The sequence below is a fragment of the Pelodiscus sinensis genome, chromosome 3, assembly GCF_052426305.1.
Source record: "Pelodiscus sinensis isolate ZL-2025 chromosome 3, ASM5242630v1, whole genome shotgun sequence".
Classification (NCBI taxonomy): domain Eukaryota; kingdom Metazoa; phylum Chordata; order Testudines; family Trionychidae; genus Pelodiscus; species Pelodiscus sinensis.
In genome coordinates, this window is record NC_143054.1 from 100,957,878 (window position 1) to 100,985,227 (window position 27,350).

Sequence of the window (27,350 nt, forward strand, 5' to 3'; positions counted from 1 at the left end):
AGTGTCAGACTGGGAAAAGTAGGATTCCCTTCCATGTGTTTTTACTGACAAAAGATAGCATATACAGCAGTTTTTAAAATCTCTTCCACCCTAATCCTACAACGCTGCTATGAACTGTCCCATTGTTAATATCCAGACAATGATATTTAGTGAGGTGTTCAGGTGAAGTTTGAAGCATTGGTTTTGCAATACAAAAATTGCCAAAAAAGATTAAAATAAAGATGAAATCAGTGATTAATATTTTGGTTCACTGCTTTTATAAGATATGTAGGCATATTTTAAATGGCTTTTTTCTTTTAATTGTGGAATAGCCACTTACCCAGAATTAAAAGAATTGTAATTGGTTTTAGAAGATGATAAATGAATTGATGAGCCAAAGGGACTTTAATATAGATTTTTTTGAATGACTACAAAGTTAGGTAAAAGGGGATGGTGTCTTTTTTTTTAATTATATATGTTGAATACAGTGCTTTCCACAAAACCATGCTGACATATCTGCAACTGGAATTTCTTATTTGAGATGACTATTCTCATTTTAATAATACTTGAAGTTTTAACAATAGATGGATTAAATACAATTTACGGATCTAAAGACATTCTTCTTTCTAGAGCAATTTGGATTTCGGCCCTGATACTACAAACCATTCTGTATGTTCTTAGCTTTCTACATGTGAGTAGTTTCACTGAGTATGAATCAGGGGAAAGATAATTTTTAATACAGAACCAGGTTTGGAAGATCATTAATAATTAAAGCTGCAGAGCAGATGTTCAACTAGCATCAAAAAAGTGAAATGCTACTGCAGTCAACAAAACAGCACTAATTTCACTAACTAAGGCTCTGGTTCTCCATTTGCAGGCTGGAAATTTAACTTGGTTCTGAAAAACCCAAAGACCTTTGGTGTGGGAATAATCCCCCAGCAAAATAAGAAATGCAAATATCACTGGTAGGGACTGCTATGGTCTCACAGTGTCTGCAAAACATCAGTTTCTGCCCACACAGAGGAAGGGGCATAGGAAGGAAAAAACAACTTAAAAACTTCCTTATCTAAAGCAGTTGAAGAGCTAAAGCATTTATCATGCTAAAGAGAGAGCAGATTAAAATAGTTAAATTAACTAGAAGAACAGATGCAAACTTTGTTCTTCTACAAAAGTAATTCTGTATTTTCACAAAAGGTATTTCTAGACACATATGTATACAATCTTATCTGTTTTGAGAGGTTCTTGTTGAAAACTTCTTACTTCCTCCTTTGCAACATTGAGAATGTATTTTATTTATTTTTAATCTGTTTTGATGCACAGTTCCCCCTTTCTGCTAGAACAAAAACAGCAAGTTACACAACAAATTAAGTCCCTAAATATGGGGAAAATAAAAGTATTTATGGCCTGAGAAAGCTTTCCTGCTGAATAGTTGTAATTAGCTCATTTACCCAGCTCTGCTCAGGTCCTTAAAGAGGGGCTCAGGGCAGGAGGCTGGGGATGTGAGGAGGGGCTCTGGTTAGGGGACTCTGTGGGTAGAGGGGCAAAGCCCTCTCACTCCCAAGATTCATACCAAGGCTGCTTGCTCTTCTCCTTCCTGTCCCTGTCAGGAAGCAAGAACAAAGTGCTTGTCTGCCCCCTGGCACTCCCCAGCCAGAGTGAGGCATGCAGCAAACTATGAACTTCCCCTGACTCCCTGATGAAGGGGAACATCCAGCAATGCCAATGTTAGAATCTGGGGGGATGCTTCAGCCTTCCCCACCACCACCACCAAAGAGTATCTGGATGGTTGGAGGCTCAGGGCTGGAGCAGTCCCCTGTATGGGGGGGTTCCTCAGTCAGCCCCTTTCACCTGCCTAGTGACTCTGTCTTTTTTCTGTATTGTTTTATGAGAAGCAAGCCTATTTAAGGTACGTTCCATTTTCCTGGCACAATCAAACCCTCACCTTGCTTTAAGTTACTATAAAAGGAAACTATATACTGAATGTGATGGTCCTAACGCTTACTGTTTAGGAGGAGTTCTTGAACAACAGACAAACTCTCTCAACTATATAGTAGATAATGACGAACAGGGGAACAAACTGGGGAGTGGGAGACAGAATGGGAATGGCAAAGAGGATGAACAGAGGAAAAGACAGTATAAACTCTATTAAGAATTTCAGATTGATATTATTTTATTTTAAAGTACTTGCACTAAAACTGTTGACTCAGTATCATCATCACATATGCTCCACACCTTTAAGTTACAAGTTCTATTAGGACTCAGTAACTTTAAAGATACACATATTCACAAGTGGAATACTACAAAGATTGTAGAAATTACTCATCACTTATTGTAGGTGGAGCACTAAAGTAGTCTATTCACTTTTGCAATTCAGTCAAGCTAGCAATATTAAATGGAGAGTCATGGTACAGAGGAAATAATATTTATCAATCAATTAACCATTTGTCAAGATGGAATGAGGGTTTACTGGTAAGTCTGGAACTAGTTACCTCAATCCCCAGGTAGACTAATTAACACAGCTGAGCAACAGCAGAACCGCCTGTTGGGCCAGCTCCCTTGACTGAATGACAAGAACAGTTTGCCTGCTTTTTTAAGCTCAGCATCAGGTCAGCGGGGGTAACTCTACACTGCACGGCTATCCTGCACCTCCAGTATCCCAAAATAGCTACCCTGCGTCTACACAAGCCACCTGTTATTTCCAAATATTTTTCAAAATAACAGGCGCACTATTTCAGTATCCTGGTAACCCTCATTCCACAAGAGTTAAGGGATCTCGAATAGCATGTTATTTTGAAATTTAGCGCTGTGTAGACATGCCATATTTCAAAATAAGCTATTTTGAAATACATTTGAAATAAGATACGCAATTTGCTTAGTACGAATTGCGTATCTTATTTCGAGTTTAGGGTGCTGTGTAGACGTTCTCTGGCTGACCAACACTTGTGCCTGCAGACATGATTGCTCATGTGTCTGTCACGTTCCTGTCCTATCCCAGTCTACTTTAGCTCTGTTCTTTGTTTGGTTCCTGATTCTGGCTTGATATTTGTCTTGAACCCTGATCGGACTGCTGACTCATAGCATGATTGTCACTGTTCTGATCTCTAGTCCTGACTGTTCCTACCTCAGTTATTGACACTTCTGGTCTTGCTAAAATGTTAACAAAGTGCCATTCTTCTGGTGTATATGTGGTCCTGTGCAGGGCTGCTCTTAGAATTTATGAGACCCTGTGCAATTCTGTTAAAACTAGAGTGTCTATGCGCCAATGGCAGTGGACAGAGGGAAAAGGTCAATGATTTTTATAATCTTCAGCAGGACACTAATAAAATATTTTTAAAACTAAGGTACTATTAACTAACAGTCCATTCAGAAACTGACCGCATATACCTGGAGATGGCAGATGCCTGTTAAATAGCTTCATTATCACTTGAATGGCTCTTTCAAAGGTTCCATGTTCTGTTACTAGCTCTGGCAGGCTTTTTTCACTTTTAAGTTAACAAAATAATTTCCAGAAGACGCTAAGCCACAGAACAGGGATAGAAAGAGGCAGATGACTAGACATTAAGAACCAGTGGTGCCCCAAATTTTTGCATGCCCTACACAACTGCATATTCTGTGTATGGGAAAGGACAGCTCTGGTCACGTGGAATCAATGTGTTTATTCACTGTAGGCATACCCATAAATTCAAGCTACCTGGCCAGAAATGCTGAAGAGACTGAGTTGATACTTTGAAACCAGAACCATAATATCCTTGTTATGTTTCTTTGGAGAAAGAATTTATACTTTTCACTTGCTCCCTGACTAGTGATCTGTATTATGCTGCTTTGGTTTAAATTTTAGAATTCAGTCTTAATGTACAGGGCATGCACATTCAGCCAGCTTCATTGACTGTGGGTTACGCTCCTGTTGAGATGGGAAAGAATGAGATGTGAGCATTAAAAAAGGGCATTTTCTGAATGAAAAGAAACATGTTTTCTGTCATTTTACTCTAGTTAACCATAAAATGTGGATGCTCCCACTCTTCTGGAGCACTGATTGATGTCAGTCTAGGCCACAATAAACATCTCTCCTCACTGCAAAACTTCCAAACATTCTGACACAACTATAATGTCTGCTGGAGCTGGAGTGTGAATTTGACCTATAAAGTTTGTCTTAAATTATCCATTTAAGTAGAGTTTTGCCATTCATCTCAATGGGCCCAGGATTTCACCCTGTGTCTTTGTACCTGTACCTCTCACACATCACACTACTGGAGCTATATAAAAATGTTTTTTAAAAAGTTTTCCCCAAAGTTGATAACTGTTGTTTTATGAATGTTAAAAATCAATACACTATCTTTGTTGTATGCTGACACTGCAGGACCTCTGAGTGGGAATGGCAGGGGCAAAGGGCCAAGCTCTGAAGATGCCAATAACCAACATGACTGAATGAAATCTCCTCCTTACCCAGAATATAAATTTTAAATTTGTTTTTACAACTCTGCCCTAGCTTATACTGCAGATCCCATCAGTGGTGCTGGAACTAGAGGTGCTACCATATCTCGTAACATGAAATAGTCATGACAAGCACCAAATAAAATACATGGTTTCCATCAGCAGCACCCCCATTATAAAATTCTCCCAGTTAGTCCATGTAAGCAGAACACTGTGCTTCCCAGCTACACTGACTTCCATGGAGCTCTGCACAAGAGAAGGTCTGACCAGTTTTTACTACCATCAGCATCAGTCTCAACCCCATTTCTCAGTTTCCTCTACTAGCCCTTTTTACATGCAATCACGGGTGTATAAAATAGTACCACACTTCCTTCCTTCAAATCCCTCCTAACTGCGCCCCACACACACACACACACACACATTTCTTTCATGTCACTTATAAGATACTTTGTTTTCTAAGTTATATGTGTTACAGAATCTTCAAGATGTGTACATGCTAAAAACTGAGGTATTACATGATCATATTACTAGAGAATAAAACTTGTCATTATATTTCCCCCTTTTTTAAAGTTTCAGTAATTGTACTGTGTCTAAAATCAGACTGTAAATTCTTTATCATGGGATCATATAATCTCAACAGCTTAGTGCATTTTTGGGTGCTGTACAGTTTAACAGTAACATCTACTGGGGTATAAGCCTTATCACCTGGGTAGCAACAGCGGTCCAATAAAATAAAGTAATTCCAATAGTGGACTGTGAAACAGAAAAGAATTATGAAAAGTATTCATTTGCTGTAGTAAATTTTTAACAGAATATTTTTCTTGTATCATCAGCATATAGTGTCTACTGTACAAAAAGCTAATGCAAATAGAAAGGGCCCTTCATTTCACACACTTCCGTCCCCTTCTTCTCATCCCAATGATGAATTAAAATGTGCCCGAGGAACTGGTAAGAAAGGATTCCCACATAAATCCCAATATAATCACTAGTGACCAGAGATTAAATGTGTCAGCTGACAACATTTTCTCTAGGACTTTAATATTGTGATTTATATAAAGAAGATATTTCTTCAACTACTCTTGGATTTTAAAAACAGTTAATATTAATTTATATCTAACGAAAATATCAGTGGAAGTTGAAAGCAGTCAATACTTTATAAGCTCAGCTTCCAAGTAACACATTTCCCATTAGGCATAAAATAAGGCATGATAAAATTAGTATGGCGACAAAGTACAGTAATTCATCATGTTGAACAGGTAAAAAGGAGATGGCTAATTATTTTCCTAGGTGAGATTTCTGCTGTCCTTGATTTCTACCTTAATCAAGTAGGGGTCCCCTTGATTTCAATGGGACTAATCACAAAGTAAGGTGTTAGTCCAATGTGAGTAAAGATGGAAGGATCTGGCCCTGTCTTATAATATTTCCTTCCAAATACATCTCCTAGGAGTTACTCTGTGGCTTTAAAAAAAATATCTGTTCATGGGTTCAAATTCAACATCCTGCTCTGCAAGCACTATAGACCCTAAACACAGGAGAACCACTGTAACTGCTGCAAAAGACAAGGCATGAAACAGGCTATGGAGAGATCACAGGAGAACTTGTGTTTCTGTAACCCACACATCTAGTGTAGTTCACTGTCCCATATAGTGGTACTTAGACCACTTACAGCAACAGGAAATTCTCCCTGTAGCATTGCAGAGAGAGGGAGGAATTTGGCCAATAAATCTGCAACGGTGCAGATCCATTTGGGAAAAACAACACTATGGGGGCATCCTGGTTAGAGTGATATAAGATTCATTCATTTGAGAACATGTGGGACCTCCTGCAATGACCTTGATTGCACCTGGTATTAAGATAGGGCCAGAATCTTGTTGTTATAACATCTTTACATAACTTCACAGAATTGTTACATTTCCCCATTCCTCCAAGAGTTGCTTACTCCTAATGGGGAAATTCCCAGCATACAAGCTGACACCATAGAGACAGTAAGGGTGCATCTACACAGCACCCTACAGTCGAAATAAGAGACACAATTTGTGCTACACAAATTGTGTGTCTTATTTCAATTCTATTTTGAAATAGCTTATTTTGAAATATGGCACATCTACACAGTGCCAAATTTCGAAATAATGTACTATTTTGAGACATCCCTAAACCCTCATGGGACAAGGGTTCCAGGGATGCCGAAATAGTGCGCTTTTCAAATACTTTTCAAAAAAAGTATCTTGAAATAATGGGCAGCTTATTAAGATGTGGGGTACCTCCGGTATCCTGAAATAGCTGCACTGTGTAGACGTATCCTAAGTGCCTAACATTGCTCTCACTGAAGTAAATGGTAAAATTCTCTCTGACTACAGTTAAAGCAGAGAAGCCAATGCTGGGAGCTTTAGAAAATTCCATGTTACATTTTTATTAAGACACTGACCACCTTTATATCTTTTATAATTGTATTTTTCTCACCTTTATCAATCATAATTAAGTAGTTTTTCCATTTATTACCGAAAAATCTTATTAACCGAAAAATCAAGATTTTAACTCATCAGCTAAAGAAGACTTGAAATCCCTCTTCTTTAGCAACATGGATTACACTTTTAAATGCCTCTGGTACAGAACAACCAATAGATCCAAAGAAAGGATCCACTGAATCACTCCACATATGTATGCAGAATGTCTGCATGTACTGTTTACAAGAGTTGAGCTCAATTTTGATAGATACTAAGATTGTGGTTTTAATCATTTTAATAGACTCAATCATTTCAGAGATGTTAAAATACATGCTATATTTAGGGATAGCGAAAATTGTGGCTTGTTTGTTTTTAAATTAACCCCACAACCTTGTTTTGTGTCAGGTGATGAATACAGATTAGGTGACAAGTCAGAGATGTCATCTCACAAGTCTTGCTAACATTTCTTACAGAGAAATGGTATGTTTCAGCTAACAGGGATGAATGTGGGAGGCAATATGACTAACTATCAAGGCTTGTTCCCCAATTTCTTGATAGGCATTTTGGTATTCCCTGTCAGTGTGACTTGGAGGATTGCTAATACAGGAGGCCCCTGACTTGCAACTGCCCGAGTTCCAACCTCCTCCCCCCCACACTTACAACCATTTTTGTAAGTGTGGAAGGGGCCAAAACCCCCCGACTTATGTCCTCGGTCCACATTTACACATGCGCACAGTGCCTACTGTAAATGAGGGTTTAGGTTACAATGCCCCCGACTTGCGACACTTCCCCCAGAACCAAATCACAAGTTGGGGGCCTCCTGTAGCTATTGCTCTTCTGGAAGGTTGGGTTAAGAAGGAGAGAGTAAGAGTTGTGCAGCCTTATCACTGATGACAGGAGCAGGGTGTTAGGCTCTGAAAGAGAGACGACAAGGAAATGAAATGCATTCATGCTGAGTTAGAGAATACACAGGTAAACTAATCAATCAAGATAACTAAAGATTTTCTGCATACACTGGAGTTAGGTAGACAGACTCGCGCCCGTTTTGTTGGAGGTAGCATGCTAAAAACAGCAGTGTGGTCATGAGTATTGCTGCATGGGCAGTGGCTTGGATTAGCCACCCATTCTAAGCCCGCTTGACTCCCTGAGTCCACGCTTGGGTGGCTAGCCCAAGCTCACAGGCACGTGGCACATCTACACTTCTATTTTTAATGCACTAGCTAGTGATGCCAGCACAAGTCTGTCTACCCAAGCAAGGAGGCATGCTCCCAGCTCCATTGTAGACGTACACTTAACAGTTGACCAAAACTCAAAGTTAATCAAAAGTTCAGTTACAGTCCCCAAGATTACCTGTGTGCTGTTAAAGTACACAAGGCAAGAAGGAGATAAAGAGTGTCCTGAAGAGTTCTCTTGGCTTGATAAACACATGCAATCAGAATTTTCACTCAATTTAATAAAAACATTACTAATGACATGTCATAGGTGTTGACAGGGGCAGATGACCGTTTTGCAGGGCCCCAGGCAGCATAATTCCGCGGGGCCCCCCCTTTGCCACGGCGCATGCGCAGTGACGCCATGTGCATGCGCGGTGGCGCCACGGCGCATGCGTGGGGCTTTTTGAAGCGCGGGGCCCGGGGCGGCCGCCCCGTTCGCCCTGCCCTATATCCGCCCCTGGGTGTTGAAATGATGCTCAATCTACAATATGGTAACACCCCAATAGACAGAAAGATCTGATTATTATATTCCTATGTATTGGCTTTAAACAAAAGCACACTGTTGTCTATGTAAAAAAGAAACTAATAATCATTACATGGCAGGGATTTCTAAACTTGTTAATACTTTCTAATTAAAAAATACAAAAATCAAATTGATGCATCAACACAAGCTTCCTGCACTTTAGTTTCTTTCAACTATTAAACTCCATAAAGGTATAGGCTAAGCTCAGAGCTTCAGTAATGCTCTACAGGAGGACTCTGCAGGCTGTAGCTTCCAGTTGTCTGAACCCCCAATTTTGCATGTCCCTTCAGACCTAGAGATAAATGTATAAAGTTTTGATTTATTTTTCAAGTTCTGAATATTTTAGGAATATGCCATACTTCAAAACGGGGGTTAACTCATAGTCTTTCTGCTCATTTTAAGTGGAATTTCATCTCTATGCGGAGATCCAGAGTCCAAAGGCCTATCAATGTACTGTTAAATCACAAAAACATATGCTTATCCTCTACACAAAGATGAATTTCACCAGCTCATTGATGTGGAGTTTGGGGTTCATTTAATCCAACACTTACAATCTGAATGGAGTTGTAGACAAATCTTACCCATCTAAAAGCCTGCTCTAGCCCATGTAAAATAAAATCTGTTAAAAAAAATGTAATCTAAATTCCAAAAAGGGGGGCTGGAGTAGCAATGATGACAAGAAAGCACGTTTTATGGCTATGAACAAGTTTTAATCTAGACTAAATCAGTATTACAGCTCAGAACTTACCTGCATGCAAGTTAGGAAATTCTAAGTTAGCAAAATCTGTCCACTTGCACATTTATATTTTCTATTACTGTATCATAAGTGGCAATAACTTCTCTGTATTATAATGTATGTATAAGATGGCTGAATTACTGTTACTTTGGAAACCTACCTATAACACCATACATATTTGTGTATATAAAACATTGTGTTTAATTTCTTTATAAGGGGGTGGATGTTGGGGGAGAAAAGAAAACAGAACTTTTAGCACCCCTATTTCAATGTTCTCACGTTTGTTGGTTCAAATACTTGATTATGTGATCACTGGAATAAGTGCAGATGTGTATTTCATTGCACAGACTTAGCATACTATACAATTCAAGCTAAGCACCAGCACATTGCTAATAAATGAGTAAATATCATGTACTGAGCAAGCAAAGCATGCAAGTTTTTATTCATTTCTAATCCAAATGTTTTCAAACTTGGCAGACTCTTCATTCTTCAGGGGACTATGAATGTGCCAAATTTTGAATATTTCAAGCAAAACTATGCCTGTTCGAATTATCTCAGAGAAAAAAGGAATGTAATAATATCGTGAAAAACATCATTTAAAAAACTGAAATGTAGCTGAATGGATTATCTTAAACCTTTTCTAATAAACTTTTCCTATAGGCTGAAGATAAACACATTTCAGTCCAAAGAGTAGTTTATTCAAAAGAAAGCTGACTTTAAGACCCCCAACCTTGAGTCTCTTTTATGTTCTCTTTCGGACATGTTTGCATTTTAAAAATCACTGCTCAAATCACTGTTAAAACTACTTCCTAGCACCGTTTTTACAGTGATGACACTCTATTTAGCTTTTTAATATGTTAGCTTTTATATTGCAAATTTTATGACGATTTCATTACTATTGATACACTTATTATTACTCAGGAATGTACCCTGATTCAGCTAAGGACTTCAGCATGTTTTTAACTTCAAACATGTGCTTACTTCCCATTGAAGTCAATGGAATTTCAACATATGCTTCAGTGCTTTCCCTACAGGTTTTTTTCTTTGTTAGTATTTTGATGAGGTAGGACTATAACAAATATTTTATTAAAATGTATAAGCTGAATTGTAAAATAGAAATACCTTCTATTCTATATATAATAGACATATCTGTAGTACATTATCATGCTCCTATACACCAGTAGGCTATGCGTAATTCCCCGTTGTTGCCTTGGTTGTACTTCTCACACCTGTTTGTTTGTATTCTTTTGTTGCTTTCTATCATATACTTGATTATAAGTGCTGTACGGTGGGGTCCATCTTTTCCTCACATGGTTGTCAGTACCAACCTCATTGGCTTTCTGATCTTGACTGAGGCCTGTAGATACAAATGCAATTAAAAAAAACCAAAACTTAAAAACAACAATGTAGCACCTTAGAGACTAACCAAAAATATATAGAGATAGTATCATGGGCACAGCCCACTCCTTCAGATGACAAATAATACACAGAAACAATTGACAGAAATATATCTTTAAACTTTTAATTCTCTCCCTACTTACTAAAATACTAGTGCAAAAATAAAATGTAGAGAACACTATGTTATAATATTCCCTATGTTCCTGGTTTAGAACAATTTTCTATCTAAAATTATTCCAAAATCAAATGTTTAAGGCTTAGATTGATTTTGATTTCTAACTGTTAGCTTATTTGAAAGAGGATCGCTCAAAGACAGTGTCAGGACTCAACAAGATAATGAAAAAGTAGCTCTATAATTGGGACTAGCCATAGTTAGAGCAAACTGTCACCTTAATTGTTATTGTATATAGATGCCTATATACAAATGCGAGAAGTATGGGAAATAAGCAGGAAGAACTGGAAGTGCTAGTAAATAAATACAATTATGACATTGTTGGCATCACAGAAACTTGGTGGGATAATACACGATTGGAATGTTTGTATAGAAGGGTACAGCTCGCTCAGGAAGGATAGACAGGGAAAAAAGGGAGGAGGTGTTGCCTTTTACATTAAAAATGAACACACTTGGAGTGAAGTGGAGGTGGGGATAGGAGACGGAAATGTTGAGAGTCTCTGGGTTAGGCTAAAAGGGATTAAAAACAAAGGTGATGTCATGCTAGGAGTCTACTACAGGCCACCTACCGAGGTGGAAAAAGTGGATGAGGCTTTTTTTAAACAACTAACAAAATCATCCAAAGCCCAAAATTTGGTGGTGATGGGGGACTTCAACTATCTAGATATATGTTGGGAAAATAACACTGCGGGGCATAGACGATCCAATAAGTTCTTGGACTGCATTGGAGACAACTTTTTATTTCAGAAGGTTGAAAAAGCTACCAGGGAGAAAGCTGTTCTAGATTTGATCCTAACAAATAGGGAGGAACTGGTTGAGAATTTGAAAGTGGAAGGCAACTTGGGTGAAAGTGATCATGAAATCATAGAGTTCACAATTCTAAGAAAGAGTAGAAGGGAGAACAGCAAAATAGAGACAATGGATTTCGGGAAGGCGGATTTTGGTAAGCTCAGAGAGCTGAGAGGTAAGGTCCCATGTGAATCGAGACTGAGAGGAAAAACAACTGAGGAGAGTTGGCAGTTTTTCAAAGGGACATTGTTAAGGGCCCAAAAACAAGCTATTCCGATGTGATGGAAAGATAGAAAATATGGCAAAAGAGCACCTTCGCTTAACCACGAGATCTTGAATGATCTAAAAATAAAAAGGAGTCATATAAAAAATGGAAAGTAGGACAAATTACAAAGGATGAATATAGGCAAACAGCACAGGAATGCAGGGGCAAGATTAGAATAGCAAAGGCACAGAATGAGCTCAAACTAGCTACGGGAATAAAGGGAAACAAGAAGACGTTTTATAAATAAATTAGAAGCAAGAGGAAGACCAAGGAGAGGGTAGGCCCACTGGTCAGTGAAGAGGGAGAAACAGTAACAGGAAACTTGGAAATGGCAGAGATGCTCAATGACTTCTTTGTTTCGGTCTTAACCGAGAAGTCTGTAGGAATGACTAACATAGTGAATGCTAATGGAAAGGGGGTAATTTTAGAAGGTAAAATAAAAAAGAACAAGTTAAAAATCACCTAGAAAAGTTAGATGCCTGCAAGTCACCAGGACCTGATGAAATGCATCCTAGAATACTCAAGGAGCTGATAGAGGAGGTATCTGAGCCTCTAACTATCATCTTTGGAAAATCATGGGAGACAGGAGAGATTCTAGAGGACTGGAAAAGGGCAAATATAGTGCCCATATATAAAAAGGGAAATAAGAACAATCCAGGAAACTACAGACCGGTTAGTTTAACTTCTGTGCCACGGAAGATAATGGAGCAAGTAATTAAGGAAATCATCTGTAAACACTTGGAAAGTGGCAAAGTGATAGGGAACAGCCAGCATGGATTTGTAAAGAACAAATCATGTCAAACCAATCTGATAGCTTTCTTTGATAGGATAACGAGCCCTGTGGATAAGGGAGAAGCGGTGGATGTGGTATACCTAGACTTTAGTAAGGCGTTTGATACAGTCTCGCATGATACTTATCAATAAACTAGGCAAATACAACTTAGATGGGGCTACTATAAGGTGGGTGCATAACTGGCTGGATAACCGTACTCAGAGAGTAGTTATTAATGGTTCACAATCCTGCTGGAAAGGCATAACAAGCGGGGTTCCGCAGGGGTCTGTTTTGGGACCGGCTCTGTTCAATATCTTCATCAATGATTTAGATATTGGTATAGATAGTACGTTTATTAAGTTTGCAGATGATACCAAGCTGGGAGGGATTGCAACTAATCTGGAGGATAGGGTCATAATTCAAAATGACCTGGACAAATTGGAGAAATGATCTGAGATAAATAGGATGAAGTTTAATAAAGACAAATGCAAAGTGCTCCACTTAGGAAGGAACAATCAATTTCACACATACAGAATGGGAAGCGACGGTCTGGGAAGGAGTATGGCAGAAAGGGATCCAGGGGTTATAGTGGACCACAAGCTGAATATGAGTCAGCAGTGTCATGCTGTTGCAAAGAAAGCAAACATGATTCTGGGATGTATTAACAGGTGTGTTGTGAGCAAGACATGAGAAGTCATTCTTCCGCTCTACAATGCGCTGGTTAGGGCTCAATTGGAGTATTGTGTCCAGTTCTGGGCATCACATTTCAAGAAAGATGTGAAAAAATTGATGAGGGTCCAGAGAAGAGCAATGAGAATGATTAAAGGTCTAGAGAACATGACCTATGAAGGAAGGCTGAAGGAATTGGGTTTGTTTAGTTTAGAAAAGAGAAGATTGAGGGGGGATGATAGCAGTTTTCAGGTATCTAAAAGGGTGTCATAAGGAGGAGGGAGAAAACTTGTTCATCTTGGCCTCTGGGGATAGAACAAGAAGCAATGGGCTTAAGCTGCAGCAAGGGAGGTTTAGGTTGGACATTAGGAAAAAGTTCCTAACTGTCAAGGTGGTCAAACACTGGAATAAATTGCCCAGGGAGGTTGTAGAATCCCCATCTCTGGAGATATTTAAGAGTAGGTTAGATAAATGTCTGTCAGGGATGGGCTAGACAGTATTTGGTCCTGCCATGAGGGCAGGGGACTTGACTCGATGACCTCTCAAGGTCCCTTCCAGTCCTACTATTCTATGATTAATTCCATTGTGATTGCACTTATACTGAGCTAGGGAAGAGTGGGTAGCGGTGGGGGGGGGGGGGGACCACACTCTAGGGCATCAGTTTACAAACCAACTTGAAGAAATGATCTTGAGTCTGACAGCAAATCTGACCTGAAGGCACTCTTATATAAAAGTAAGTATGTAATAAGCACTTTTTGACAAGATAGTGATCTCAATTTGTAGGTTACTTATCTCATGTCTCCAGTGTGTCCAGGAAGGCTGTGTCTAGACTGCAGCATTTTTTCGAAAAAAGCCTTTTTTCGAAAAAACTTCACCTGCGTCTAGACTACAGCCGTGTTCTTTCGAAATTAAATCGAAAGAACACGGCTTTTCTTTCAACAGCTGTAGTCCTCATTTCATGAGGAATAACGCCTTTCTTCGAAAGTGCTCTTTCGAAAAAAGGTGCTATGTAATGCAAACTGTGCTTTTTCGAAAGAGAGCATCCAGACTGCCTGGGTGCTCTCTTCCGAAAAAGCAGCTTGCTTTTTCGAAAGTACTGATTGTAGTCTAGATGCTCTTTTTCAAAAGAAGCTTTTTCAAAAGTATCTTTCAAAAAAGCCTCTTTCGAAAGAGGCTTGCAGTCTAGACATAGCCTAAGAGAGAGCCACTTGACTACACCCACAGATAGATGCATACTATCTGCACATTATTGTTCTCAAGACACACATTCAGAACAATTCAAAGAGCTTTTCTGAAACCAGACAGTTTCAAAATGGGGTCTCCAGTTTTGTACATGCAATTTTCCACCAACATGAATGTATATATATTTGCAGATATATTATGAACTACTAACAACATTCCTTATTGGAAAGTTATGTGCAGTTTAGTATGAATGATAACTTTTCTCTATATTTATAAACCACAGATCTATAGGTTACTTAAACTGCAGAATTTATTCCCCATCTATAGAATTTTATAGGATGGTTAACAAACTTCTGATAAATTCCATAGGTTCATAAAGTAATTGGAATGTTGATTTAATCCCTATTTTATAGAACTTTTCCACATGGATGAGAAGGAAATTCAACCATTTGCATGTGCAAAATAGGGTGCACAGAATGGTATATGCAAATCATACTGCTCACAGACCTGTATGTTGGAGTCTGGCCTAATATTTCCTTGAAAATTTGAACTTGTATAAAAAGAATCACCCTAGGCACCTCCAGGCTTGAAGTTTACAGTTATTCTGTACAATCAACCCAATTCAATAGTGTTTTTATGGAAGGAATGTCAAGAATTATGAACACTACTGAAATTAAAGGGTAAATTTAGGTAAGGAAAATATAATAATCTGAGTTGGAATTTGGCCAGGATTTGAAAGGAACTGAAGAGAATGGTTTCTTTCAATTGCTGGTTTAAGCTGTTTTATTCTGCAAAGGTTTCATATTCCATAATGGTCTTTTGCAGTAAATTATTAAACATTTTAAAGTAGCAGACTATGGAAACAACAAAAGATGTACTAAGGTCTTTGTACTGCAAGCTGCATGTTGTACTAAAACTGGTCATACAGATATGATTTCTTCTAACCTTAAAAGGTGGGAAACTGAGCACTGACTGCCAGGAACAGTTGTTAAACTCAAACTCAAATGAAATACCTGTTTTTTACTAACAACAACAACAACTCCTCTATTCCCATGTGCCACTTCCACAGTTGCAATCAGAAAATGTTCTTCAAGCTAACACATGGTTGGTCAGTAGCAGAAGGGTATTAATGTCACGTATTTCTGTAAAAGTTCCTAAAGTCTGGAACTCAAATCCAGAGACACTTTATTTGGTCCCACAGAACCCAAATTTGCTGCCCTTCATGGCATTCTGAAAAATTTCAGCTAGAAGCTGAGCCTGAAATACTTACACACTTAGCTTCACATGAGTGGTCCAACTGAAGTAATCTAAATTATTCTTATGATTACAAATACACTTTGTTGCTTCACCATGAGTGAATGCATTTATTTCAATGTATTTTTAAAACATCTTATGAAACTCTTCTTTGTACGAAATTAAGCATGTATGTAAAAGTTTGTAATATCAGGCCCAGACTTTTCCTGAAGTCATCAGTGGGGACAATGGGACAGTCTTGGGAGGAAGGGCAGCAGTCAGCTGCCTTACCCATAAAATCATTCTCTCTTCCTGCAGTTTCCAGTTTCATTCACTACACGCCTTCTAACTTCTATACAAATAAAATAGGGGTACTTCAGACAATTGTCTTCTTCACCACACCGGCTCATCCCCAGAAGAAGGCCCTATCCTGTGCAATGGATGAACCAGGGATCCTGTGAAAAAAATTGTATGTGATCATGTAAAGACCATATCATAATGCCATAATGTGCACACACAATGGAAACAATTTAAAGTTACAGAGGCAACCTTAATGGGGCATTTCTTAACTTTAGAGCATTTGACTTTTAACATGGATATTTTTGTGTGTAATTTCCTTGGGGGTTTTTTGTTGTTGTTTTTTTAATCATACTGATCTGATCCACTCCCTACAATCCTGGCTTCCCTGGCCCACATTGCCTGTCCTCATTGGCTCCCAGTCTTCCTTCCTGTGTCCCTCAACCAATTTTAGTGCCTTCCCATTGGCTCCTTGTCCCAGTTTCCTTGCCCAGCCAATCCTAGTGTTTCACATTCCTCAGTTGGTCAGACTCTGTCTTTCTCCCCCATATCTTTCCCTCACCCCACTGATTTACAGTCGATCTCCCTTACTGACTCCCAGTCCAAACCTCATTTCCTCTCTGGCTCCCAGTCAGTGTTTCCTCTAATTTTTTCCATTCAGTTGAGGATTTTTTTCCATCCATGTGCAGAATAAATTATTTATGTGCACCAAGGCATGTGTAAATGTACATTACCAGTAAAAATGAAAAACCCAGCTGTGGCACTCTGCTAATCTGCTGTGCAGCATTTGACTCTCTCCTGAGAGGACACACAAGCGCACAGATTACAGGGAACGCTGGTCCCACTTTCCTTGCCAAGTGGAGTCCTAATCTCCTCCACACCCAGCTTCCAGTCCTAATTTTTTGCCCAACCAGTCCTAGTTTCCCATTTTCCCTCACTGCCAGTCCTACTCACCCAAACCCTGACTGCTTGTCAGTGTCTAATTTTCTCCCCCACACCTCAGGTTCAGCTCTTGCATTCATGTCAGGTAGCTTCCTCTTGCATGCTGCTTGTATGGACCCAACAGAGGGGATGTCAACAGCATAGGCATGCGCACAGGGTGTGCCGGGTATGCGTAGGCACACCCTAATGTCATGGGCCAGTTAGTGGCTACTGGAGGAGGAGAGGAATTTGTGACGGGGTGCCACAAACCTTCACTTTAAATTCCCCCCGGGCATCTATGGGGCACTGTGAGGCAGAGAGAGAGCATGCACGGCATGCTGAAACGCCGCGCAACAGGTGAGAGGGGAGATGCCCGGCCATGGCATGACGTCACGGCCCGGGACTTTCAAACTCTGCAGCCCAGCTCCACAAGCAACTGAGGCCCTGCTACAAATGCCAGCTGGCCTGAGCCATTTTTGCACTCCAGGCCCTGCAGCACCACCCCTTATGCACCCGAGGGCGCCCCTGAGGCACCCCCCCCCCGGCCCAGCCCGGAAGCACTGCGTGGCCCCCCTGAGGTGCCCTGGGGATGCCATGCGGCCCCCCCCCCTTGAGGCGCCCCACCTCCCAGCCCAGCAGCACCACGCAGCACCCCAGGGCGCCCCAGCTAGGGCCTGGCTGGCCTGTAGCTTGGGCCAGCTCTGACTCCAGCCCCGCGAATTGGAAGGCAGAAGTTGAAGGTAAGGAAGGGAAGGGGGGGGGGAATAAGAGGAAGGGGTGGGAGAGGAAGGGGATTGTGCTAAAGGGAGGGGCGGGTTAGGAGAAGAAAGGGGAAAGCGCTAAGGGACAGGGTAGAGGAGAGGTAAATGCCAGGGGACAATGAGGAAAAGGGCAGGAGGGGAAGTGTCAGTGGGAGGGGGGACAGGGTGATGCTGGGAGAGGAGAAGGTAAGGGCTTTGAGGGCTAGAGGGGAAATGGGGAGGTGCTGGGACAAGGCTTGAAAGAAGGGGTGGGCATGAGGAAGGCAGGGATGGAGCAAGGCATGTGTGAGGGCACAGGGGCATGAGGGTGGTGAGGGGGTGGGCATCAGGAAAAAAGGGGGAAGGGGCAGTGAGGGAAGAGGGAGGCACCAGGAGGACGCAGGGCTAAGGGAAGGTGCAGGTGCCAGGGGATTCTGGGGGTGAAGCAGAAGGACAGACACCTGCAGGGGAGGGACCAGCACCAGAGGAGAGAGGCAGGGCAGGTGTGTAGAGGGGGATGAGGAGGGGTAGCTCACATGATCAGAGTGGGGCTACTGGAGGAGTAGGCACAGGGGGGAGAGAAGGGCTGGTGGAGGAGGGGCAGGTCTCAGGAAGGCTGAGGGCAGTGAGAAGGGCAGGAGTCAGGACAGCAGAGAAGAGTGAGGGGTTGGGGGTCAGCAGGCACCAGGGGAGCTGATGGAGCAAGGGGAGGACATATGGCAGCAGAGGGAAAAGATAGAGGTTTATGAGATATTTATTAATAACTTGGCTGCCGCAGTGACACTTCCAAACAAGCCACATGAGTTCAGTACTGGTGCACAACACAAAATTCATTCTGCTCATCGGAGGAAACTCTTAGAGGGAACACTTCCCCCAGCCTCTCCACCCCGAGTTAATGTCACACACATTGGGGTAATGCAACTGCAGGATAGTTGCATGAGGAGTGTTTGGGGAGGGCAAACTAATCCCTGTTGGTAGGAGGATAGTGGGAAAAGTCCTTGGGGGGGGGGCACATGACACCTTTTGGTCATGTGTCCATCTTGCCCAGAGAGTGTTACCTCCAGAGGTGTGGCCAATGGGAGTCAGGGGCGTGGCTAATGGGGGTCAAAATACATTTTTTAAAAATTCTTTGGGTGCACACCCTAATGAAATGTGCTGCGCATGCCTATGGTCAACAGTACAAGAGTGACAGTGTCCTGGCTTTCAGTTCTTATATCTGGCCCCATCTGAGCTCACAGCAGCCCAGAAGAGAAAGTGCTACTTTGCACTTGGCAACAGAATGCCCAGTGTTGACTGAATCTTCAGAGGTTTTAGTTTCAAATCTCTAGCAAGTCTCTTCTGAGGATGTGCAAAGTGTAATTTTTCAAAGCCTTGGAACTTGGCCAAATTTGGGCAGATTTTCACAGGGCCACATCATTGACTCAGACTACCTCTTACAAATTTTACATCTCTCCTGGAAAGCATGGTAATGCTAAAGCCAACTAAAGAAAAGATTATCAGAATTTAACACGAGCAAAACAACATATTTTTACCTAGCCTTGTTCTCAAACAGCAGTTGAATTTTAGCCAAAATAATTAAACAAAAATAAAATACTAAAACACAATAAAACCACTTAGCTTGAGGCAAACACATTTCAGCCCAAACAGTACAGCTGAAAACAGGAAAGTGTAGAGAAAGTTTAATATTAGGTGATATTAGACTGCCAGCCCCTCCTATAATACAGGTACTTATGTCCAGTGCCCATCTTAATCAGATTTTAGATGAGGGTAAAGAACTGCATGTAAAAAACAGATTTTATCATCTCTTTTCTCTCCTCTCCTCCCATCAGGTGGTTCCCACTATTCACCTATTCTCCCAGGAGATGTCTGCCACTCTCTTTCCATCTTCATTTGATTTAAAACAGAGAAACTGAGTTTACTGCTGCTCCTTTCAGACTATCATTTTGGGTGCCAGAGGAAAGGGGGAACCATATGGCCAGGTATACACTAAAGGGGAAAGTTGACTTAATTACATATCTGGAGTCAACATATCTTAATTTGTGTTTTTGCACCATTCACACAACGGGAGGTCTATGGGAGCAAATCAACAATTTTGATATTGGAATAGAGTATGATTATTAAGTTTGCAGATGATACCAAGCTAAGAGGGGTTGCAAGTGCTTTGGAGGATAGGGTCATAATTCAAAATGATCTGGACAAACTAGAGGAATTGTCTGAGGTAATAGGATGAAGTTTAATAAGGACAAATGCAAAGTACATCACTTAGCAAGGAACAATCTGTTTTACACATACAAAATGGGAAGTGACTGGTTAGGAAGGAGTACTGCAAAAAGGGAGCTAGGGGTCATAGTAGACCACAAGTTAAATATAAGTCAACAGTGTGGCACTGTTTCAAAAAAAGCAAACGTGATTCTGGGATGCATTAACAGGAGTGTTGTAGAAAGACACAAGAAGTCATTCTTCTGCGCTACTCTGAACTGATTAGGCCTCAGTTGGAGTATTGTGTTCAGTTCTGGGCACCACATTTCAAGAAAGATGTGGAGAAATTGGAGAAGGTCCAGAGAAGAGCAACAAAAAATGATTAAGCATGAGATATGAGGGAATATTGAAAGAATTGGGCTTATTTAGTTTAGAAAAGAGAAGACTGAGAGGGGACATGATAGCAGTTTTCAAATATCTAAAAAGATGTTACAAGGAAGAGGGAGAAAAATTGTTCTCTCTGGCCTCTGGTGATAGGACAAGAAGTAATGGGCTTAAATTTCAGCAAGGGAGGTTTAGGCTGGACATCAGGAGAAATTTCCTAACTGTCAGGGTGTTTAAACACTGAAATAAATTGCCTAGGGATGTTGACTGGAGATATTTAAGAGACGGTAGGATAGACATCTATCAGGGATGATCTAGACCAGGCATGTCCAAAGTCCGGCCCGCGGGCCAATTGTGGCCCGTGTTCCGATTTAATACGGCCCCCGCTTCCTCCCCCTCTCCTGGCTCCCCGGCGCTCTTTTGAACTGGCGCGTCCAGCGCGCCGCTTCCGGCCACGCCGCCGCCGCCCATAGCCTCCACGGTCCTAGAGCCTGCCCTGTAGGGCACGTCCGCAGCCCCGCTCCCCTGCTTGGCTGCGGGTTCGCCCTGCCCCCAGGCCGCCGTGTGGCCGGCATGCCCTGCGCTCTCCGCCCGCCTCCGACCCTGCGGGCCCTCCGCCTCGGGGCTGAGAGTGCAGGGACGGCCCTCACGCATGTTCACTTCTTCAAATCTGGCCCTCTTTGAAAAAGTTTGGACACCCCTGATCTAGACAGTACACAGTCCTGCCGTGAGGGCAGGGACTGGACTCAATGATCTCTAGAGGTCCCTTTCAGTTTTAGTATTCTATGATTGTAGGATTTTATAAGACTTTAAACTCTTTTATTAGTGATGTGTGTGTAATTAATGCTCAGTATTAAAAGCAACATGGACGTGGACTTGTATTCTCCAGAAGCAGTTCTTGTATTAACAATTCAGAGAGTAAATCTGTGCCACTGGTACAATTAATTATAGAGGGTCAGTGCTAAAACAGATAACATTGCCCCAACCTTTAATTTTGTCACTAGATTTTCACAATTTTAAAGTGGGCAACACTTTTAATCTTACCGAGCTTTAGTAAATAAAGGACTATTATTGTTTACATAATTTATATTTTGCAATAACTTTGTTTTCAAAATGTATTGTATTAGTGGAGCTAGTAATCTGAGGAATGGTCATTTTCAATATGCCTGCTCTCACAAGTTATTTTATTTACTTCAATAGGATTACTTGTGTCAGAGTTGCAAAGACAGTTAAAAAACAATATGGAAGGATTTTGAGTAAATTGCAGGATGTACTGATTTAAATCAAGGTAATTTAAAATCAGTGATTTAAATCACAAATGGGAAAGCTTCAGTTTAAATCACTGATTTTAATCAGTCTTTCATTTTGCACAACAGTTGTTTTCTAAAGAAAAGTGCATTTCACATTGGTTGATAACTATTAAAATACATTGATTTATAACTACAAAGAGCCTTTACATCTGGTTTGGTACATCTTTTCTGCCTACATGAGTACACTGTAACTGTATATGTTTATTTAAGCAATTATATAAAGCTTAAGATTTTCAGCTTCTTCTTGAAAATTTTTAATATGTTAGAAAATGCTTAATATGCTTATTTATGAGATAAGAAACTTTTTGCCCATGATTTGTGGACAAGGAAGGTTTGGTAAACACCCCTCATGCTTTGTCACAAGCTCGGTACCTCTTCCAACCTTGGTATCTATAGATCCATGTGATATTTATTGTATAAATATATAAAAATATGCTGCTGTTATATTCTTTTGAAGTTCTTGAAGTCACCTTTTTACCATCCAGTGTCCAACCTAATACTAAAATGAAAGGACTAAATTCAAAGTGGATTAGTTTGTAACAAGAGCTACATGCTAACAACACTTAGTAGTAAATCAGATTTCATTAACATTGTATTTCACTTCTTTAACAAGAAGGGAAAACAAAAACAAACATTCCTGTTAAAACACTGCTTTTGTATTTGATGCTACAGTAATTAAATCTGTTCAACACACAAAAAAACAGAGTTGTAATGCTTGCTGATGTTGGTGCAATGCTCCAGAGAGAAACAATCATGCATTTTTTCTTAACATCATTTTGAGATATTACCTGACACTAAATTACTCCAACTCTCAGGTGGACCACAGTGTTCTCTCTAAAATGCCAGTTGTTGGGCAGTACTGTCTCACAGGGGATTAATCAGCCCCACCTAATCAGAGGCTCAGGGCTCTGTGCACAGAGCTGACTGACTAGGCGGGGCTGATTAATCACCTGGGAAGCTGTACTGCTGCACAGTTTGGGAACACTGGGACCAATGTGGTTAATTTAGTATACCAGGTTTCACTGAATGTACAATACTTTTATCTGACTAGCTAGCAGTGTTCTCTAAAAAAAACAACCAGTAGGCCTGTGACATCTTAGAAACTAGCAAAATATATATAGTATCATGAGTTTTTTGGGGCCAAACCCACTTCTTCAGATGAGCTTGAGTGGAGAAAAAAATATATAACTACAGTATAGCTCTCAATAGCAAATCTAAACTATCCTGACTTTGCTCTTCATTCTGAGCGAAATTACTATTTATACAAAATAGGATTTTTTCATCATAAAGGAAGATTAGTTCCACAATCAAAACAGATACTAATGTAAACCTCTCAAACTTGGGATACCACAGAACATATTCTGAAGCGATAATTCTGGATATTCACCTTCAAACTAAAATATACTTAAAAATACCTTCAAGCAAAGATGCCCCACCAAAGGAAAAGATTGTGAAGTAGAACGCGCTATAAATACCCTGAGAGAACCTGCTTCAATATAAATACCTACTGATTGCACAGCCCTGTCACCTCTCCTATACTGGAAACCATACAGAGTATCAACAAACAATTGCAATCCCTATTTAATTGAGACCACAACTCAAAATAAATCTTTCCTGAACCTACTCTTCTAGCCTTCAAAGAACCCTCCAATCCCATCAGCAGAAAAAGCTTTTCAGAGAGCAGGATACGCTAAACTCAAAGATGCACCAGATGCTGCCATAACAGATTTAAAAGCTTTCAGACATATCTTCACTGCTACAACAATGAATACCCTTCACAATACACCTTTCGAGATCCAAGAGTCCTAGTATCACAACATGTGCACATCTCACTAAATACCCCAACAACAACTATGCGAGTGAACGTGGACAATCTCTACGCTGTAAAAGGAACTAGGTAAATCTTACTACATTTAGAAGGCAGATCCACAGTGGGGTAGGTCCAGGACCCAGTGCAAGCTACCAGGTCCAGGACCTACCCTGCTGCAGCTCTGGCTTGTTTAAATGTAGCAGGAGCCAAGCTGCCTGCATGCCCTCCTACTACAATTAAACTGCAGAGCCACAGCAGGGCTCCTTCTCGACTAATTGTGTACTTGATATAAATTGTATCAAGTACACAATTAATTAATTACACACTTCTTAACACCCTTAAAATGAACTCTAAGAAAATCAATACAAGACAAAAATACTCTATAATCCATTGTCAAACAGCTCAGTGATTCTAAAAGCTTGTCTCTTCAAGCAACAGAGCTACGTCTACACTGGCATGATTTTCCGGAAATGCTTTTAACGAAAAAGTTTTCCGTTAAAAGCATTTTCAGAAAAGCGCATCTAGATTGGCACGGATGCTTTTCCGCAAAAGCACTTTTTGCGGAAAAGCGTCCAATCTAGACGCGCTTTTGCGCAAAAAAGCTCCGATCGCCATTTTAGCCATCGGGGCTTTTTTGCGCAAAACAGTACTGTGCTATCTACACTGGCCCTCTTGCGCAAATGATTTGCGCAAGAGGACTTTTGCCCGAACGGGAGCAGCACAGTATTTCCACAAGAACACTGACGATCTTACATGAGATCGTCAGTGTTCTTGCGGAAATTCAAGCGGCCAGTGTAGACAGCTGGCAAGTTTTTCCGCAAAAGCAGATGATTTTGCGGAAAAACTTGCCAGTCTAGACACAGCCCTTGAATTGATCAAATAAATATTACCTCACCCATCTTGTCTCTCTCATATCTAAGAATCAAAAGGACTACAACAACACTGCAATCAGAAGCCAATGGCAACTGAAGAGACTCTGCACCTAGCACAATACAACGTTAAAGCACTGTTTAGGACCCCGCAGAGAGTAAATTAATTAAGAAGCTCAATTCCCTAAACAGTTATTATTTTTGAAAAGGTGTGTAGTAAGTGCACTGAGTTTTGTAAAAAATGGAGTTAAATCTAAAAGCACAAATACTGTCATGAAGGTCTTAAAATCTAAGAGCAAAAGAAGGAACAAAACAACATGATATAAACATTAAACTCAACACAGAAGTTTTACACGGGCTAAGAATTTGTGGAACAGCTTGGCTGTGTCTACATTGGCGCGATCTTTCGCAAATATTCTTTAATGCAAAAGTTCTTGCGTTAAAGTATTTGCACAAGAGAGCGTCTACACTGGCATGTGCCTTTGCTCGAGATATGCTTTTGCGCAAGAGCATCCGTGCCAGTGTAGATGCTCTCTTGTGCAAGAAAGCTCCGATGGTCATTTTAGACATCAGGCTTTCTCGTGCAAGAAATTCATGTTGCTGTCTACATTGGCCTCTTGCGCAAGAACAATTGCGCAAGAGGGCTTATTGCTGAGCGGGAGCATCATAGTTCTTGCCCGAGAAGCACTGATTTCATACATTAGAACGTCAGTGTTCTTGAGCAAGAACTCCCCGCCAGTGTAGACAGGCAGCATGTTTTTGCGCAAAAGCGTCCGCTTTGGCACAAGATCGCGCCAATGTAGACACAGCCCTAGATTTCTGAAGATTTTGTGAAGAAGTTGTGGTGCATGGAAACAGTAACTGACAGGCAAATGGGGGAGTGAATAAAGGAGTGGCAAAGCATTGATGACACTGATGCATACCTGGGGAAACAATGTAAATACCAAAGTACTAACTCTTGAAGCAACACACAAAATCATCAAATTTTGTAATTACAACAATGGCCATTTTACCAATGGATATAAAAATGTAAGGCTTCAACAGCTGTAAGGAAGTATTCCTATTTTGATGGAGTAGGCTCAGAGAGATTAAAGCCCTAATCATACAAACATGTACATAAGTAACTTCAAGTAAGTGGTCCTTTGGCACCTTAGAGAGTAACATATGATTGTGAGCTGTTGTGGGTAAGACCCACTTCATCAGATGAGTTGGAATGGAAATAACAGAATCCAAGATATTAACAGCAAAAAAATTACCTGACAATTGTAGGACCTGTGTTAGTGAAGCTAATTAAGAAGGCTGGATGTGTCCAGCTTTTGATGTGAAAATGCAGATGTCAAAGGCAGGGGAAATGGTTTCCTGATTTCTCTCATGATTTAGATTATCCAAAAACCAGATTCTCAAGACTTTCTCAAAAAATGTAATTGAGAAATGTAAGCACTAACATGCCTACAGAATACTCATTTTGTCCCATTTTAAGATTCAAACATACTATATCTTCTCATGACTCTCTTGGAATTTTTCAGGTTGTGTGTTAAGATTAAAGAGAAAACTCATTTGCAGATCTGAAAGAGAATATATTCTCAGAACCATGACTTTCTAGGTTACATACTTAAAGCTGTCAATACTAGTTTTCCAAAGTACTGAATTGTTACATTCCATAACACTTCTGAAAATCTTTTATTTTGGGCGTTTAATTAATTTATACTTAAATTAGAGGGCTGTATGGACAGGCACTCATCACCATTTCCTCTTCCTCCTTTCAGGAGCTACCAAATGCAAACAAACAACCCTAACAAAAGAAATGCTGGAAACATAATTAGTATATTAGCACTGTAAAACTAATTATTCCTACAACAAAACACTTTGTTTAAAAAGCTGATCCATTGTTTTGCAGATACAAACCTGATAGACATGGGAGGATTTGCTTTTACTGGCAAATGTCAATGAATCTCAGTTTCACCATAGACACACAAACTGATGAAAAAATATTTCCAATAATTATGGATCAGCAAAACAAAATACCTCGAGAACTTATTCGAGTTTAAGGATATTTACTTTATATATTTTGATGTGACATTATAACCATTAAAACACAAATTGGCAAAGTTTTTATTTTAGGCATCTCAGTAAGTCCTGTCATTTAGATAATTATTGCATGGGCCAAGGATGTAAATATCTATTTAAAAAATTAACCAGTTAAACAATGTTTAACCAGTTAACCATGGAGGGCTGAGATCCCAGAGACAAAGGCCCTACTCCGCCTGTCCAACTCCCCCGAGGCCGGGGGTGGGGCCTGGCTCAGGTTGGCCCGGCTTCTCTCCGGTTGCCAGGAAGGCTAATGCTTACCGAGTAACCAGTTAGCCTTTTACATTCCTGCGTGGAACCCGCCACCTTCCCAAGAAGCGGGGAGCTGGAGCAGTTTGCTGGGGGGGACATGCCGAGAGGCATTTCCCCGCTTCAAGGCAATGGGTGCAGGAGCCTCCCCAGCGCCCCTAGCTGCAGCACTTACAATTCCCTGCAGCTGTGCGCGTTATGAACACACAGACCCGAATTCCGCCCGGGCTACACGCAGCAGCGCTAGTCACAGCCCAGCCCGCCGCGGAGCTGCCCCCTAGCGCAGGAGGAAGCACCTGACAGGCGCCTGCCCAGCCCCTACGGCCCGCGCCAGCACCTAGAGACACCAAGCGCAACCCGCGCCCTTCCGCCCGAGCGCGCGCGGCGTCGGGGCTGGGCACGAGCCTGCTAGCGCTCGGGACTCGCGCCTCCGGACATGGGCGGGGTAGGGGCTGAGCTGAGAAGGGGCGTGGCTAATGCAGATCGAACACTAGTGGGCGCTGAGCCCCACCCTGTAACCGTGACGACGAGGTTACGCTTCTTGGAGAAATCAGACTCCCGCGAGGCGAGGAACGGTCCTGGCCCCGTTTGCTGTGGGGTTTTTTCCCTGTGCTTTTCCCCTTGCTCTCGCCGCAGGGAACTCTGGGAGTTGTAGTTCCTTCGCCTTTCAAGCACA

At 41.0% G+C, this 27,350-nt stretch overlaps 1 long non-coding RNA gene across 3 annotated transcripts; it reads right to left on the minus strand.

Moving 5' to 3' along the window:
- Nucleotides 1–7,729: 7,729 nt before the first annotated feature.
- Nucleotides 7,730–27,157, minus strand: LOC149524686 (uncharacterized). Of its 3 annotated transcripts, none has more exons than XR_016349188.1 (3): nt 26,850–27,157; nt 10,557–10,684; nt 7,730–7,768 (listed from the first exon to the last, which is right to left on the minus strand). It is a non-coding gene; the product is annotated as an uncharacterized LOC149524686 (long non-coding RNA). The 3 variants fall into 3 exon arrangements; XR_016349186.1 differs by lacking the exon at nt 26,850–27,157 and adding an exon at nt 26,687–26,843; XR_016349187.1 differs by lacking the exon at nt 26,850–27,157 and adding an exon at nt 26,687–26,843 and having other exon boundaries at nt 10,450–10,684.
- Nucleotides 27,158–27,350: the final 193 nt, after the last annotated feature.